The sequence below is a fragment of the Mastigoproctus giganteus genome, chromosome 7 (assembly GCF_048544385.1).
Source record: "Mastigoproctus giganteus isolate SK-2022 chromosome 7, ASM4854438v1, whole genome shotgun sequence".
NCBI classification, from domain to species: domain Eukaryota; kingdom Metazoa; phylum Arthropoda; class Arachnida; order Uropygi; family Thelyphonidae; genus Mastigoproctus; species Mastigoproctus giganteus.
The window spans coordinates 119,925,458-119,942,130 of NC_143581.1; the positions used below are offsets into that span (position 1 = coordinate 119,925,458).

The 16,673-nt window shown below is 37.9% G+C and overlaps 1 protein-coding gene across 2 annotated transcripts in view; it reads right to left on the bottom strand.

The window, feature by feature from the left end:
- The window catches only part of LOC150083167 (xaa-Pro aminopeptidase 1-like), an 886,380-nt gene that overhangs the window by 16,616 nt on the left and 853,091 nt on the right, over window positions 1–16,673 (bottom strand). The gene's annotated exons all lie outside the window — the stretch shown is intronic.

Below are 16,673 nucleotides of genomic sequence, written 5' to 3' on the forward strand. Positions count from 1 at the left end.
CTTCCTGAATGCTGGACAGTGCAACAATATAACAATTTTAAAGAAAAATATGACTTTATAAAAGAGAAAAGTGTTCAAAAGAATGGAAATGTTTTCAGATTGAGGCATCAGGAAAAAATAAAGAGGTACAACAAGCTTCTGTAGGAAAAAAATGAAAGAATATTTTTCATTAAAAGCTCATAACATTTGTAAAGAGAACTTAAATGGATTAGATATGGGAATAGGATTACATTCTCGTAAACCTGCTGTGAAAGTAGTTCATTTCATTGCAAAGGAAATTAAAAAAGAAATATTTAAAAAAAAAGAAATATTAAAATTATTGAAAATAATCTGAAAATATGTTTGATTATTGACGGAGCTTCAACAATATCCTGCAAACGATATCCTGCAAAAAAGTTGAGGATTCAGTTACATCACCAACAATTTTTGTTGAACTGGTTGAATTGGAAAAAACAAAATGCACAGACAATATGTTCTTCAGTTATGGAAAGTTTAAATATTGTTGGGCTTACTAAGAACTACCTAGAAAAAAATTTAATAGGATTTTGCTCCGATGGTGCCAGCATTAATGATTGGGAGAAAATCTGGAGTGAGCACTAGGATTGTGAAAGAGTTTCCAAACATAATAATATGGCACTGTTTAAATCATCATCTCTATCTTGTTTTAGATGATTCGATAAAGGAAATAAAGCAAGTAAATCATTTTAAATTATTTATTGATAAGATATATACTATTTTTCATCAATCCAATAAGAACCAAAATGGGCTGCCTGTAGTTTAAGGTCAACCCTAGCTGTGTGGCATGCTTATCCAGTGCTAAATCACTATTTTTATTCAAATAAAAAGTACTTAGGTATGGTTGTCCGTTTTGAAAATATATATTTTATAACTGATTTGGCATTGCTGATTGATATTTTAAACAAAATTTCTCTTCTTTCAAATGCACTGCAAGCAAGAAATATAGACATAATTAAGGCTGAAAAACTTGTGATAAGATCTATTAAAACATTTCAAATGCTTGGAAAGGAAAAGGGTCCAATGAAAAAAAAAGTTGATGAATTAATTATTTCAGAAACCTTCAAAAATATAAAATTTGTAGAAAATCACTGATTTGTCGGGCTTCCTCGGGAAAGACTTTTAGAAAACATCATAATGAATTTGAAAAAAAGACTAATGGATTGTGAATATTTAAAAGCAAGCTTTAGCCAATTTCAAGATAGGAATAAATTACAATTTCTCAATTTTTTGGAGCCAGATTACTGGAATATTGAAGAAGTACTAGTTCCACGGAAAGCAGCTGAAGAACAATTGCTCGTATTTAATGACATTTTTAATTACCAAATTGATTATCCATTGATTAATGATTATTGAGATTTCGTGGAAAACGTTTTAAAAAATTCCCAGAATTATGCAATTCCTGAAAGTGTTCAAAGAGCTAAAAATATCATCAGAACAACTGCTATAAGTTCAGCAGAAGCGGAAAGGGGTTTTTCAAAGATGAAAATAATATGTTCAGAGAAGAGAAGTCGCCTAACTGTTTCAAATATATCAAACACAATGACTATTAGTCTAATTGGCCTACCTCTAAAGGAATGGGATCCTACTCCTACAGTGAAAAGGTGGTTAAGGATAAATCACTCAGCCGATGATGCTCGGAAAAAAGCGAAGAAAATTGCAAGTGAGGATGCCAATCAAGAAGCAATATGGAAATAACTTAAATAACAGTTTAATTGTTTTTTGTCAGGTATTATTTATATTTTTTTCATTAATATTTTAAAACTCTTTCTTATAACATAATCTAGTTTTGTGGATCTCTTTTATTGTTCTTATTTAAGTATTAACTACATAATAAACTAACTTTGGTATATAGTTTTTATACTTAGAACGGTCATTAGGACAGTGAACCAGTTGTTAAATTATTTGAATCCAACCACTGGCCATGGCTCCCTAAATGCCAAACTTGCTGAACGTGAAATCATCGGGGTCTTCACTGCTCCTGTGGACTGCCAGAAAGCAGGGAGTATATATTGTACCACTGCCTGAACTATGAAGATTCCAGAACACTTTTTCCTCGCTGACCAGGACAGTTTCATCATGCTCTCAGTTTGCTCTGGAAGTGTTCCCCAAATGTAGGAACAACCTGAGAATCCAAGCCAACTTGATTCCAGCTCAGTCTGAAGATTAATACCAAAACTCAACAATCTACATGGACCTATAGTACTTGGTACCATGCTTGGGTTGGAGGTAGAGAAGATGAAAGAAGATATTTGTTGACATTAGACTTGAACTTCTGTAGACTATAATTTTCAGAAAATATGTATGAAGAAAGGTTTTTCCAGAAAACAGCAGTTGAATGAATAAATGAGGAAGATGAAAACTTGTTCTGTGAGTTTGAAGTTGGACAGTAAATGAATGCTGGCTGGTGGCGGCACGTGTTCGGACTGTTTTGAAAGAGAGAGTGGGAATTATAGAAGCCAATGCAGCAGAAACAGTATATCTATGAGCAGAGAGTGGAGAGACTCTGTTAGAGAGGAGTCATTAATTAACCTAACTGCCCTCTTCTGAATGGAATCTAGAAGACTGAGAGAGGTTTTTTGGGCACTGCCCCAGATGTGGGAACAACATTCCATGGTAGGACAGATTTTGTACAGAGTGAACAGCTGTTTGAAAGAAAAGTAACGCCGAGAGCGAAAGTGAAAACCATGTTTTTTAGATGGAGAGGAAGCAATATTTGTAATGTTCTTGTGCCAAGAGAAATTAGTAGGCAGGGTAATCCCCAAAAGATATATATGATTTTGCCTAGATATTGGAGTGTGTAGAAAGATAAGCATAGGAGCACAAGAATCCTTTTTGCGAGATATGACAAGACTGAATTTTAGAAGGATTGAAATCAACTAAGTTGTCTTTGCCCTACTGGAGATCGGCATTTAAGGAATTGATAGCTGATATTCGAGAAGTTGAAGCTGATTGAGCAGGGCAAGGTTTTTCAAAACTGAAAGTGGAATGCAATGTGCTATCATTGGCAAAACTATGGACAGGATTTCCAGTCAATGGAAGAAGGACATTAATATACAAGAGGAAAATAGTGGGGGAAAGAACTGAACCTTGGGGGACACCAGCATTAGTGGAGAAGTTAGAAGACAGAGAGCCATCTAGCATCACCCTCAGTGAGCGATCAGAGAGAAAAAGGGATAACCAGTTACAAAAAACAGTTGGCAAACCATAAGATTGAAGCTTGTTTAGAAGACCTTTACGCCAAACACGATAGAAAGCATTTGAGATGTCAAGAGCAAATGCCTGTGTTTCAGCAAACTTTTCCATTGAATTTGTCCATAAATGGGTATCATAAGCCAGAATATCACCAGTGGATCGACACTGATGGAATCCATACTGGCAATCGTTGATAAGACGGAAGGTTTCTAGGTAGTTTAAGAGTTGGCAGTTAATTGATTTCACCATTACTTTAGAAAAAGTAGAAGTAATTGCAATGGGACAATAATTGGATGGGAGGGATTTGTCACCCTTTTTAGGAACTGGCTGGATATGAGCAAATTTCCAAGCAGAAGGAAAAACACCTTTGGAATAAGAAAGTGAAAAAAGGTGCAAAGAACAGGAGTATGTTTAAGGGCACAGGTTTTGAGAACAAGTGGAGAAATACCATCAGGACCTGCAGCTTTCTTAGCATCGAGATTCGTCAAAATCCTTCTGACATCCTTTCGATGGAAGACCACAGGAGGCATTGAAAGGAGTGTGTTGGGAATGGTGGAAGGTGTTTTACCAAGATCATTAATACATAAGTCGGAAGGAAAATGGGATGCTAGCAGGTCAGCTTTATCATTGGCTGAAGTGACAATAGAACCATCTGGTTTTGACAGAGGTAGTAGCAGAGGAATCTAGGAAAACTGATCGCCAGCAATTTACCGCCGCGTCAGTTTATCGCATTTTACCGTCTAGAAGCAATGTGATGTTTTTGGTCAAATCATAAAAAGTTATTTTTTATTTAAGTTTCTGCCTGAAGCTATGATTAGCATATTTTTGGAATTCTATGACCTGTTAGGGAATAGTACAGAAATAAAAAAAAAAACAAATGTATGGAAATATGTATTTTAATAGGTAGATTATGTATTTTAATAGTTACATGTATCGCAAAAATAGTAAAAAAATCCATTATTTGAACAATATAACAATTGGTTAATTTTAAACCAAACTAATTATAACATTAGGTATGTCATAGTACACTGCAAAAATTCAAAATGAATGTTTATGCAATCTTCAGAATCAGTCACGTTGGGATAATTAATTACTAAGAAACTGTAATATTTACAACACAGTATGTAAATTATTAATAAGAAATATTAATAATCAATAATATCACCCCGTTCATCGTATGCACTAACAAGCCTTTTAATTCGTAAATCACAATCGCGATACAGTCAGTCCTCGTATAACACGTGTTTACATTACACGAATTCGATCATACACGATTTATAAATAGGGGAACGACACGAACCGAATTCGCTTATGCACGATTCACCTCTGTGTTTACAAGAAATGGCAGTCGAACGCAGAATCACCCCAACTGAACGCAACATGATAGGAATGAAGAGAAGATTCTGAAAATGTATTTATGTTTTTTATATCAGTGAAGGAGAAACACATTTCACCATAATAACGTAAAATTCCAGCTATCAGTATTATCGCAAATGCAATTAGATCGAGTTTACTACCAGTTTATAACAGATTCCACTAGCAGAAATGCAACTGGAAATTGTTTTTATTGTTTTATGGTAGTAAGCCCTAGAAATGTGCTTTAGTAAAATGTGAGGTGTTAATAGTGTATCTATCTCTGCCTTTACGGTGTTGTTTATTCAGTTGCTACACACGCGCAGCTTTGTTTATGTGTATCAAGCATGCCTCCTCGTTTTGTAATTGTGCTTTATTCCCTAAAAATAAGTAAAATAGTTAAAAGGTGTGAAAAAAAAGGGTCATGGTGAAGACACTGGAGATTCAGAGAGAAAAAAAAAGAAGCAATATCGATAAACAGAGGCGGACTGGATCAAAAATTCTTACCCGGGAAAATTTATAGTGGCCTCATACTACAGGTTATGGCCAAAATCACACCGGTCTCTGGCTCACCGGGGTTTCCCCGGTAAAGTTTATGGTCAGTCCGCCACTGTTGATAGCGAAAAAATATGAAATTGTGAAACGCTTTGAGCGAAATGAAAGACCATGTGATATTGCACGTGCTACAGACCTAAATGAGGCAACGCCGAGAATTACAAAGAATGCAGAGAAAATAAAAACAACTTTCATAGCAGGAACAACTCAAAGTGTAATTAAAATTCATTAGATTAAGACACAGAATTGAAAGAGATGCAACGGCTGTCAACTGTTTGGATAGAAAATCAAACAAAAAACAAGTTTGCTTACGACAGAAGCAAAAGCATTAGCAATATTTTATTACGTAATAGTTGTAATAAAATACGTAAGTATTTTATTATGATTATTTATTGTGTTTGGTAATGTTTTGGTTACAAATGTGTGTTCAATCTTAGTTGGTCGGCACCTAACCCTATTTTTGCCATAGGGCCTGTTGTTTATATTGCACGATTTTGCATTGCACGAGGGTTTCTAGGAACACAACTATCGTGCTATACGAGGATTGACTGTACTGCTTTTTTTTGTCGCCCGGATCACTTCCACTTAAGTTAAAGGAATTAAGTAGGTACCTACCTAATTCCAATTTTGGAAAATAACAGGTAATTAAATTAAAGCATCTGCAATGGTATATATTTCTAGGAAATGTATACCTAGCATATAACTTCCATTTTTAACTGCACTTAATTCTTAAATAACACCTATAGAAAAGCCACATTTTCAATTTAAAATGACCAATAAATTTATATAAATTATATGTATTGCCTGGCGATAAAATATGCTAGCGATCATTTGTAGGCTAGAAATTGTTTATAAACTTAAATTTTCGTAAACATTCGGCGATAAACTTTCCTCGACTAAGTCTAGGAAAGTTTATCGCCCGCAATTCACCGCCAGCAATTAATTGCTAGCAGTTTACCGCCACGTCAGTTTATCGCATAAACAATTAATGGCCTACAAATATCGCCGGCAATACATACAATTTATATAAATTTATTTTTAACTTAAGTAGCATGTTTTAGGGAAGTGGGGGTTGGGCGTGCCGATTAGGGAGGTACTTATATATTTATAATCTTTTACAATCATAACATTTTCTTATTTTGAGTTTATTTTTCATCCTTTTGAGTTTGTGAACACATCATGTCGGTAGAATTTTTGAAATCAGAAAAAGGAAAACCGAAATTGTGCTTTAGTGGGCATTTGTTTCATAAAGACTGGCAAAATGAAACAAAAATTCATTGGAAGTGTCAAAATTACCAAAAAACCAAATGTGCCGCTCGAGTTACTTCGGTAAATAACACCATCGTTAAAACATGGAAGGAGCACAATCATTGTGGAGACGCAGCAGGAGTAGAGGCAGCACAACTTCTTGATACCATTCGAACTTATGCAGAAACAACAAATAATACGCCTCATAGTATTATTTAAAATGTTTCGAGAATCTGTAGCCAAGCAGCAGCCCCTAAGCTTCCAAGTGTAGATACAATGAAACGAACGATCCAAAATATAAGAAATTGAAATTTTTATGGCCCAGTTCTTCCAATGCATCATAGAGACATAGTTTTTACAGAAGAATATAAAACATCATGCAATGGAGAATTGTTTCTACAATTTGATTCTGGACCTGAGGACAATCGTATGTTAATTTTCAGTACGAAAAGAAATTTGCAGTTGTTAGCGCGAAGTGAACACTAATATTTTTTATCAGCTGTATACGATACATGGATTCAAGGACAAAATACCGTTTCCATTAGTTTATGCATTATTGCCTAACAAGTCTGAGGAAACGTATCTATCTCTACTACAGCGGCTGAAGGTATTGGAACCGGCTATGTCCCCGCAATAAATAACTACAGATTTTGAGGCGGTGATGATGAATGCTTGCAGAACAGTTTTTCCTGAAGCTTCGCAACGGTGTTATTTTTTCCACTTTTCACAATGTATTTTTCGTTCCATTCAGAATAATGGGTTGAAACAACGTTATGAAACTGATGCTAATTTTGCTTTAAATATGCGAATTTTGGCAGCAATTGCATTTGTGCCCACTCCAATTGTGACGGTCGTTTTTGAACAATTGTGTGAAAATGGTGTTTTTCCTCCAGAATCGCAAGAAGTTGTTGATTACTTTAAGAATACATAGATTGGACGCCCAACCAGACGACATCTTCATCGACCACCAAAGTATTCCCATGAAATGTGGAACGTACGCCAGCTTGTTCTAGAAGGATTACCAAGAACGAATAATTCTGTTGAAGGGGATTTGAGGTACAAGTCGCTGCTTATCATCCCAACATTTGGAAATTTATTGATGGCATTAAAAAAGAACAATATTTAAGTGGAAGTGATATGGGCAACAAAAAAAAAAAAAGTATTGCGATTGTGATGAACGAATTAAAAGGCTTGTTAGTGCATATGATGAACGGGGTGATATTGTTGATTATCTAAGAGATATAGTGCATAATATTTCTTATTAACAATTTACATACTGTGTTATAAATATTACAGTTTCTTAGTAATTAATTATCCCAACGTCACTGATTCTGAAGATTGCAAAAACATTCTATGATTGCATAAACATACTAATTATAACATACCTAATGTTATAATTAGTTTAGTTTAAAATTAACCAATTGTTATATTATTCAAATAATGGATTTTTTGACTATTTTTTGTGATACATGTAATTATTAAAATACATATTTCCATACAAGTGTTTTTTTTTTTTTTTATTTCCGTACCATTCCCTCACAGTTCATAGAATTCCAAAAATATGCTAATCATAGATTAAGACAGAAACTTAAATAAAAAATAACTTTTTATGATTTGACCAAACACATCTCATTGATTCTAGACGGTAAAACGCGATAAACTGACGCAGCGGTAAATTGTTTATGCAATAAACTGACGCGGTGGTGAATTTTCCGGACCCCAGTAGAAGACATGGGCAAAAGTTGTGGCCAATAGCTTTGGCAAGACACCAGAATGCTCGGTTACCATAAGGACAAGAAGCAAGTTTTCTACTCTTAGCTGTTTAAAATCTAGTTTGGACTGATTAATGACTGTTTTACAATTGTTGTGAGCTTTGGTGTGGTATTTGAGGTTGTCATAGACATTCTCTCAGATATGCCAGACAAGCCGTACTTGCTACATGGGAGTCTAAAACGCTGATGGAACTGATATTCGGGTGACACTCAAGTGAAGTGGACCCAATTTAGGCGAATTCCGGACGGTCTGTGACAGCCAAATCCTCTGCTTGCACTTTCATGATGGTGGGACTGTTAGTAATCCTGGGTATAACCTCCATGCACAAGTACATGGTGGGTAACCACCCAGGTGTGAACCAACGTAAGCAGGGGTCGAGGTGTGGTGCCCACACCACATGGAGGAACGCCGCTCCTCTATGTTACCAGGCAGTACTAGGTGGTAGATGACTCTCATCAACCGATGAAATACCACCACTTTGCTTATTGGAGGCTTGAAGTGGTGGAACACATGTTTAGTCTCTAGAGCTAAGTTCCAGTCAACCCTTCCCTATCTCTTCCATCATGCAGTATGATTGATGACTTTTGAGGTTATGATGAACGTTGTGACGAGATCCAATATTCCTTACATTTCGAGGGTACAGCTCTAAAACGGTGTTCGCAGGTCGGCCGCTAGTTAGTACACCGGACCGAACCTATTGGTAACTCTCTAGGAGGCTTCGGATCAGCTAGTGTATAATCTTACTACCTCTACTCTGCCAGATAGTGACTGGAGGGAGTCCGAGTAGTGTGTACGCGGGGAGCATTGTCGAGGCCACGTTATGTCAAGGATCTGGGTATATTCTTACCACGTGTATGCCATATCCAAAAATTTCATTACTTCATACAGCATGTCCCACCCACTTTTTCTTACTATGAAATACATCAGGAATTGTCAAACTAATAGAGCAAGCTTATCTGTGAAAAGATCTAAACCTCCCAAGGACTTCCTAATTCATTTCACAAATATACGTGGCCTCAATTCTAATCTCAATGATGTCCATTTCCACTTGCAGTCAGCCAAACCCCATGTACTTTTTCTGACAGAATCTCAGTTATCGGTTGATTCAATTACTGCTCACCTCAGATGCCCAAATTATTCGCTGTATGATTCCTTTCGCCTCAAAGGTGGTACTTGTGCATATGTCAGTTCTGATATTCCCTGTCAGAGACTTGGCAATTTGGAATCTCCTCTCTTTGATCTTCTCCAGCTTAAAATCTCTCTATCTCATTGTGTCAAATTCATCTGTTGTCTCTACCGTTCTCCCAACTCCACTAATCACTTGGAGCTTTTGACTTCCTCTCTTTGCAACTTGACTTTCTCCAGTCCAACTTTCCTAACAGTGAGATAATTTTCCTTGGTGATTTTAATGTTCACAACTCCAGCTGGCTTCTGTTTTCTTGTCACACCGACCCAGCAGGTCGAGATGCTGAGGCTTTTGCAATTACTAATGACTTGGCACAAATTGTTCATTTACCTACAAGAATACCAGACAATCCTAAGCATACAGCCAATACGCTTGACCTTTTTCTCACAAACAACCCTTCTAAGCACATGGTCGAAGTGAGAGGTCCTTTAGGCACTTCAGATCACAACTTGGTAATTGTCTCTTCTCCAATGGAACCTTTATCTCACGGCTATTCCCAACCTCGTGTTGTTTGGCATTACAAGAATGCAAAATGGGATGACCTGCGAGACTTCTTTTCTTCTTTTCCTTGGTCGGATTACAGTTTCAAAACTTCTGATGTCAACGTTTGCTCAGATCGTGTCAGTGAAATTATTCTTGCAGGAATGGAATCCATTATCCCATACTCCAATTTAATTCTTCAGTTTCATTTTCTGCCTACACCAAAGCTCGCAACAATTGTAAAGCAGTTACTAATCAGTCCAAATTAGAGTTTGAACAGGCTAAGAGTAGAAAACTTGCTTCAAGCCCTAATGGTAGCTGAGCATTCTGGGCTCTTGCCAAAGCTATTGGCAGCAACTTTTGCCCATCTGTGCTACCACCTCTGTCCAAACCAGATGGTTCTGTTGTCACTTCAGCCAAGGATAAAGCTGACCTTCTAGCATCCCATTTTTCTTCCAGCTCATGTATTAATGATCTTGGTACAACACCTCCCACCATTCCCAACACGCTCCATTCAATGCCTCCCGTGGTCTTCCGTCAAAAGGATATCAGAAGGATTTTGATGAATCTTGATGCTAAGAAAGCTCCAGGTCCAGATGGTATTTCTCCACTTGTTCTCAAAACCTGTGCTCCTGAACTTACTCCTATTCTTTGCCGCCTTTTTTCACTTTCTTATTCCAAAGGTGTTTTTCCTTCTGCTTGGAAATTTGCTCATATCCAGCCAGTTCCTAAAAAGGGTGACAAATCCCTCCCATCCAATTATCATCCCATTGCAATTACTTCTACTCTTTCTAAAGTAATGGAGAAATCAATTAACTGCCAAATTTTAAACTACCTAGAAACTTTCCGTATGATCAACGATTGCCAGTATGGATTCCGTCAGTGTCGATCCACTGGTGATATTCTGGCTTATGTTACCCATTTATGGACACTAATTCAATGGAAAGGTTCGGTGAAACCCAAGTAGTTGCTCTTGACATCTCAAAGGCTTTCGATATCGTGTTTGGCATTAAGGTCTTCTAAAAAAGCTTCCATCTTATGGTTTGCCAACTGTTTTTAATAATTGGTTATCCAGTTTTCTCTCTGATTGCTGACTGAGGGTGATGGTAGCTGGCTCTCTGTCGTCTTCTCCACTAATGCCGGTGTCCCCCAAGGTTCAGTTCTTTTCCCCACTCTTTTTCTCTTGTATATTAATGACCTTCTTCCATCCTATCCATAGTTTTCCCGATGATAGCACATTGCATTCCACTTTCCATTTTGAGAAACCCTGTCCTGCTCAATCAGCTTCAACGTCTCGAAAATATGCTACGAATTCCTTAAATGAAGATCTTCAGGTAATTCTCCAGTGGGGCAAAGACAACTTAGTTGATTTCAACCCTTCTAAAACTCAGTCTTGTCTTATATCTCGCAAAAAGGATTCTTCTGCTCCTATGCTTATCTTTAGTGACACTCCAATTTCTAGACAAAATGATATATCTCTTTTGGGGATTACCCTGACTTCTAATCTCTCTTGGCACAAGCACATTACAAATATTGCTTCCTCTGAATCTAAAAAACTTGGTTTTCTCTTTCGCTCTCGCCGTTACTTTTCTTCCAAACAGCTGCTCACTCTGTATAAATCGCAAATCCGCCTTGCCATGGAATATTGTTCCCACATCTGGGGTGGTGCCCCCAAAACCTCTCTCAGGCTTCTTGATTCCATTCAGAAGAGGGCAGTTAGGTTAATTAATGATTCATTTCTAACAGAGTCTCTCCCCTCGCTTTCTCATAAATGTACTGTTTCTGCTGCATGCCTCTTCTACAGATACTTCCATGGGCACTGTTCTTCTGAATTGGCTTCTATAATTCCCGCTCTCTCTTTCAAAACAGTCTGAACACGTTGCCGCCACCAGTCAACATCCACTTACTGTACAACTTCAAACCCACAGAACCAACTTTTCATCTTCCTCATTTATTCATTCAACTGCCGTTTTCTGGAACAACCTTCCTTCATACGTATTTCCTGAATATTACAATCCACAGAAGTTCAAGTGCAATGTCAACAAATATCTTCTTTCGTCTTCTCAACCTCCAACCCAAGCACGGTACTAAGTACTATAGGTTCTAATACCTCTCGTGTGTGGTGTTCACATAAAAAAAAAAAAAAAAAAGGCAGAAAATGAAACTAAAGAACTGAAAAACAAGCCAATTACGATATGCAACATTCTTCTCTTGAACAGTCTTAGCACATTTATTGGAAAACCAAGGTTTAGATAAAGGACGAGATTTTAAAGTGGAGTGTGTAATAAAGGATTCCATTTCTACAAGAATAATTTCACTGACATGATCAGAGCAAAAGTTGACATCAGAAGTTTTGAAACAGTAGTCCGACCAAGGAAAAGAAGAAAAGAAATCTCGCAGGTCATCCCATTTTGCATCCTTGTAATGCCAAACAATATGAGGTTGGGAATAGCTTTGAGATAAAAGTTCCACTGGAGAAGAGACAATCATCAAGTTGTGATTTGAGGTACCTAAAGACCACTCGCTTTGACCGTGTACTTAGAAGGGGTGTTTGTGAGAAAAAGATCAGGCATGTTGGCTGTATGGTTAGGATTGTCCAGTATTCTTGTGGGTAAATGTACAATCTGTGCAAGGTCATTAGAAATTGCAAAAGCCTCAGCATCTCGACCAGCTGAGTCGGTGTGATTAGAAAACGGAAGCCAGCTGGAGTTGTGAACATTAAAATCACCAAGGAAAATTACCTCATTGTTAGGAAAGTTGGACTGGAGAAAGTCAAGTTGCAAAGAGAGGAAGTCAAAGAGCTCCAAGTGATTAGTGGAGTTGGGAGAACAGTAGAGACAACAGATGAATTTTACAGAATGAGGTAGAGAGATTTTAAGCCAGAGAAGATCAAAGAGAGTAGATTCTAAATTGCCATGTCTCTGACAGGGAATATCGGAATGGACATATGGACAAGTACCACAGGCGAAAGGAATCATACAGCGAATAATTTGTGCAACTGAGGTGAGTAGTATATGAATCGACCGATAACTGATATTCTATCAGAAAAAGTACATGGGGTTTGGCAGCTGTAAGTGGAAATGGACATCGTTGAGATTAGAATTAAGACCACATATATTTGTGAAATGAAATGAATAGGAAGTGTTTGGGAGGTTTAGATATATTTGCAGATAAGGTTACTCTGTTAATTTGAAATTCATGGTGTATTCAATAGTAAGAAAAAGTAGGGGGTCATGCTGCATGAAGTAATGAAATTTTTGGATATGGATTATGCATGGTAAGAATATACCCAGATCCTTGACATAACGTGGCCTCAACAATGCCTCCTGCATACACATTACTTGGACTCCCTCCAGTCACTATCTGGAAGAGTAGAGGTAGCAAGATTATACACTAGCTGATCCGTTATACTAACTAGCGGCCGGCCTGCAAACACTGTTTTAAAGCTGTACCCTCAAAATGCAAGGAAGATTGGATCTCGCCATGATGTTCATCATAACCTCAAAAATCATCAGTCATACTGTATGATGGAAGAGGTGGGGAAGGGTTGATTGGACCTTAGCTCTGGAGACTAAACATGGGTTCCACCACTTCAAGCCTCCAATAAGCAAAGTGGTGGTATTGCACTGGTTGATGAGAGTCATCAACCACCTAGTATTGCCTGGTAACACAGAGGGCGGAATTCCTCCATTCCTCGACTCCTGCTTATGTTGGTTCATACCTGGGTGATCACCCACAGTGTGCTTGTACATGGAGGTTTTACCCAGGGTTATTAACAGTCCCACCATCGTGAAGGTGCAAGCAGAGGATTTTGCTGTCAGAGACCATCCAGATTTTGCCAAAATTGGGTCTACTTCACTTGAATGTCACCCAAACATCAGTTCCATCAGCGTTTTAGACTCCCAGGTAGCCAGTACAGCTTTTCTGGCCTATCTGAGAGAATGTCTGTGACATCCTCGAGGACCAAAATTCTTTAGGTCACTGAAATGTCAAGAGAAAGAAAAAGGTAGAAGGAAAAAAGTAAAAGAGAAATGCTCTGAAGGAAAGAAAGGAAAACATATTGACTGCGACAACAAAACCTGGATGAGATTCTGTTCCATGCTTCAACATTCTGGCAGAGCTTAATTTGAGTGCAGAAATACCCCCATGCACTAGCTCTATCCACGATCCCATAGCGGCTTGCTGCCAACACAGAACCTTGTTCCATTGACTGGAAATCCCATCCATAGTTTTGCCGATGATAGCACATTGCATTTCACTTTTCAGTTTGAGAAACCTTGCCCTGCTCAATTAGCTTCAACTTCTCAAATATCCGCTACCAATTCCTGAAATGCTGATCTCCAGTTGGGCAAAGACAACTTAGTTGATTTTAATCCTTCTGAAACTCAGTCCTGTTTTATATCACGCAAAAAAGGATTCTTCTGTTCCTATGCTTATCTTTGGTGACACTCCGATTTCTAGGCAAAATGATATATCTCGTTTGGGGATTACTCTGACTTCTAATCTTTCTTGGCTCAAGCACATTACAAATATTGCTCCTCTGTATCTAGAAAACTTGGTTTTCTCTTTCTCTTTCGGCGTTACTTTTCTCTCAAACAGCTGATCACTCTGTATAAATCACAAATCCGCCCTGCCATAGAATATTGTTTACACATCTGGGGTGGTGCCCCCAAAACCTCTCTCAGGCTTCTTGATTCCATCCAGTTTTGTTTGTTTGTTTGTTATTTGGTTTTTAGGAGCATTAGCAACTAAGGCCATATTGCTCCGGGGATATGCAGTGGTCATTCCCTGACCTTTCCGCATCCTCCGTATTTGGTGGTGATGGGCTCGAACCCCGGTCTAATCAAGACCCGTGTGCTATGCTACGCACTGCTGCTCCTTCCCACCTGGCTACGGAGGCGCCAATTCCATTCAGAAGAGGGCAGTTAGGTTAATTAATGATTCTTCTCTAACAGAGTCTCTCCACTCGCTGTCTCATAAACGTACTCTTTCTGCTGCATGCCTCTTCCACAGATATTTCCATGGGCACTGTTCTTCTGAATTGGCTTTTATAATTCCTGCTCTTTCTTTCAAAACAGTCTGAACACGTGCATCCACCAGCCAACATCCATTTACTGTCCATCTTCAAACTCATAAAACCAACTTTTCATCTTCCCCATTTATTCATCCAACTGCTGGTTTCTGGAACAACCTTCCTTCTTATGTATTTCCCGAAGTTCAAGTCTAATGTCAACAAATATCTGTTTTCCCACTTCTCAACCTCCAACCCATGCACAGTACTAAGTACTGTAGTTTCTAATACCTCTCGTGTTTGGGGTTTTCATAAAAAAAAAAAAAATAATAAATACATATATATATATATATATTTTAGTGACAATTGCCTTCATCGCAGGGACAATGGTGGTTCACTTGCTTCGACATATAAACTCTGGACAGAGGAATTTCTAAATGTCCCAGTGGCAATATGGATGGGTTGGTAAACTGGGTCTAGCCGCTGTTTCTAACTGATGTGTACACTTGGAAACCATAGTCTAATTTAAATCGGACAAGGGAACAATAAAGGTGGAGTAAAGTGCAGCAGTCTGCACCCCATTTATCGGAAGAGATAGCACGTAGGAGGTTCAATCCCCTGATGCACTTTGTTCACAGCTGATGGATACGTGTCAACTTCTTATTGAATATTAGCCCCAAGAATTTTGTCTCGGGTGGTATTGGAATGATGTTTTGTCTGAACTTGAGTTATGGTTCAGGGCGACGATTCTGTTTGCGACAACAGTGTACGCAAACGGTGTTCTGAGGTGAGAACCTGAAACCATTGGCTATTGCCCAAGAGTTAGTGTGGTAAATGGCGTGTGGCAATTGCCATTCGATGACTTGGCATAACTGCATAGTCATCAACAAAGAGGGCACTCTTTATGGTTGGAGGAAGTTCTTCAGTGATAGAATTAACTTTGATGGCAAAGTGTTACATTTAGTACTGATCCTTAAGGAACGTACACGAACTTGGAACGACCGGTTTGAGAGGAAGTTTCTAATAAAGATGGCAATGTGTCCCCTAAGGCCAAAGTTATGTCTTTTAAAATTCCGTATCTCCAAGCTGTCATACATTTTTTCAATATCAAAGAAAACCGATGCCTGATGCTAGAGTTTCAGGAAAGCATCACAGATAGATGTTTCCAGACAGATTAAATGGTACAGTGTTAACCTGTTTCTTCTGAAGCCACACTGTGTCCTGGAAAGATTCTTAGTTCTCAAAAACCACGAGTCTAGCGTTGATCATTCTTTCCAGGATCTTGCACAAGCAGTAGTTCAGAGTTATACGATGATAATTAGATGGTATTTTTGGATCTTTTCCTGGAACTTAATGAAACTTAAGCGACACATCCTTAAATACCAGGTTCATTATTGCTGAGGAAGGAGGCAGACACCTCCGAAAGCTTCAATACTGTTTTTATCGCTTTTAAATTTATATTTTAACTTATTAAATTTTATTTTTGTTTCAAACTAGTTTTTTGTAAATAATCAATTTTTGTAAATATTATTTTACAGTCTTTTGTATTGTTTTATTTTATTATTAAATCAGTTTTAAACGGTTGGTGTATCTGTTTAAATTTGTGGTATGAATAATCCCAACCTTAGAGGCCTTATTGCAGATATGATGCCAGATCTTTGAGGGCATTCCAGTCAGCATGATCAATCTTCCACCTTGGCATCCTAGATGGGTGGCATGGTCTCCCATTGCAAAGGGTAGAGAATATCACAGGGAAGTGGTCACTACCATAAAGGTTGTCTTCAACTTCTCATGTACAAAGAGGAATAAGAGAGGGGGAGCATATAGAGAGATTAATCGTGGTAAATGTACAGGCAG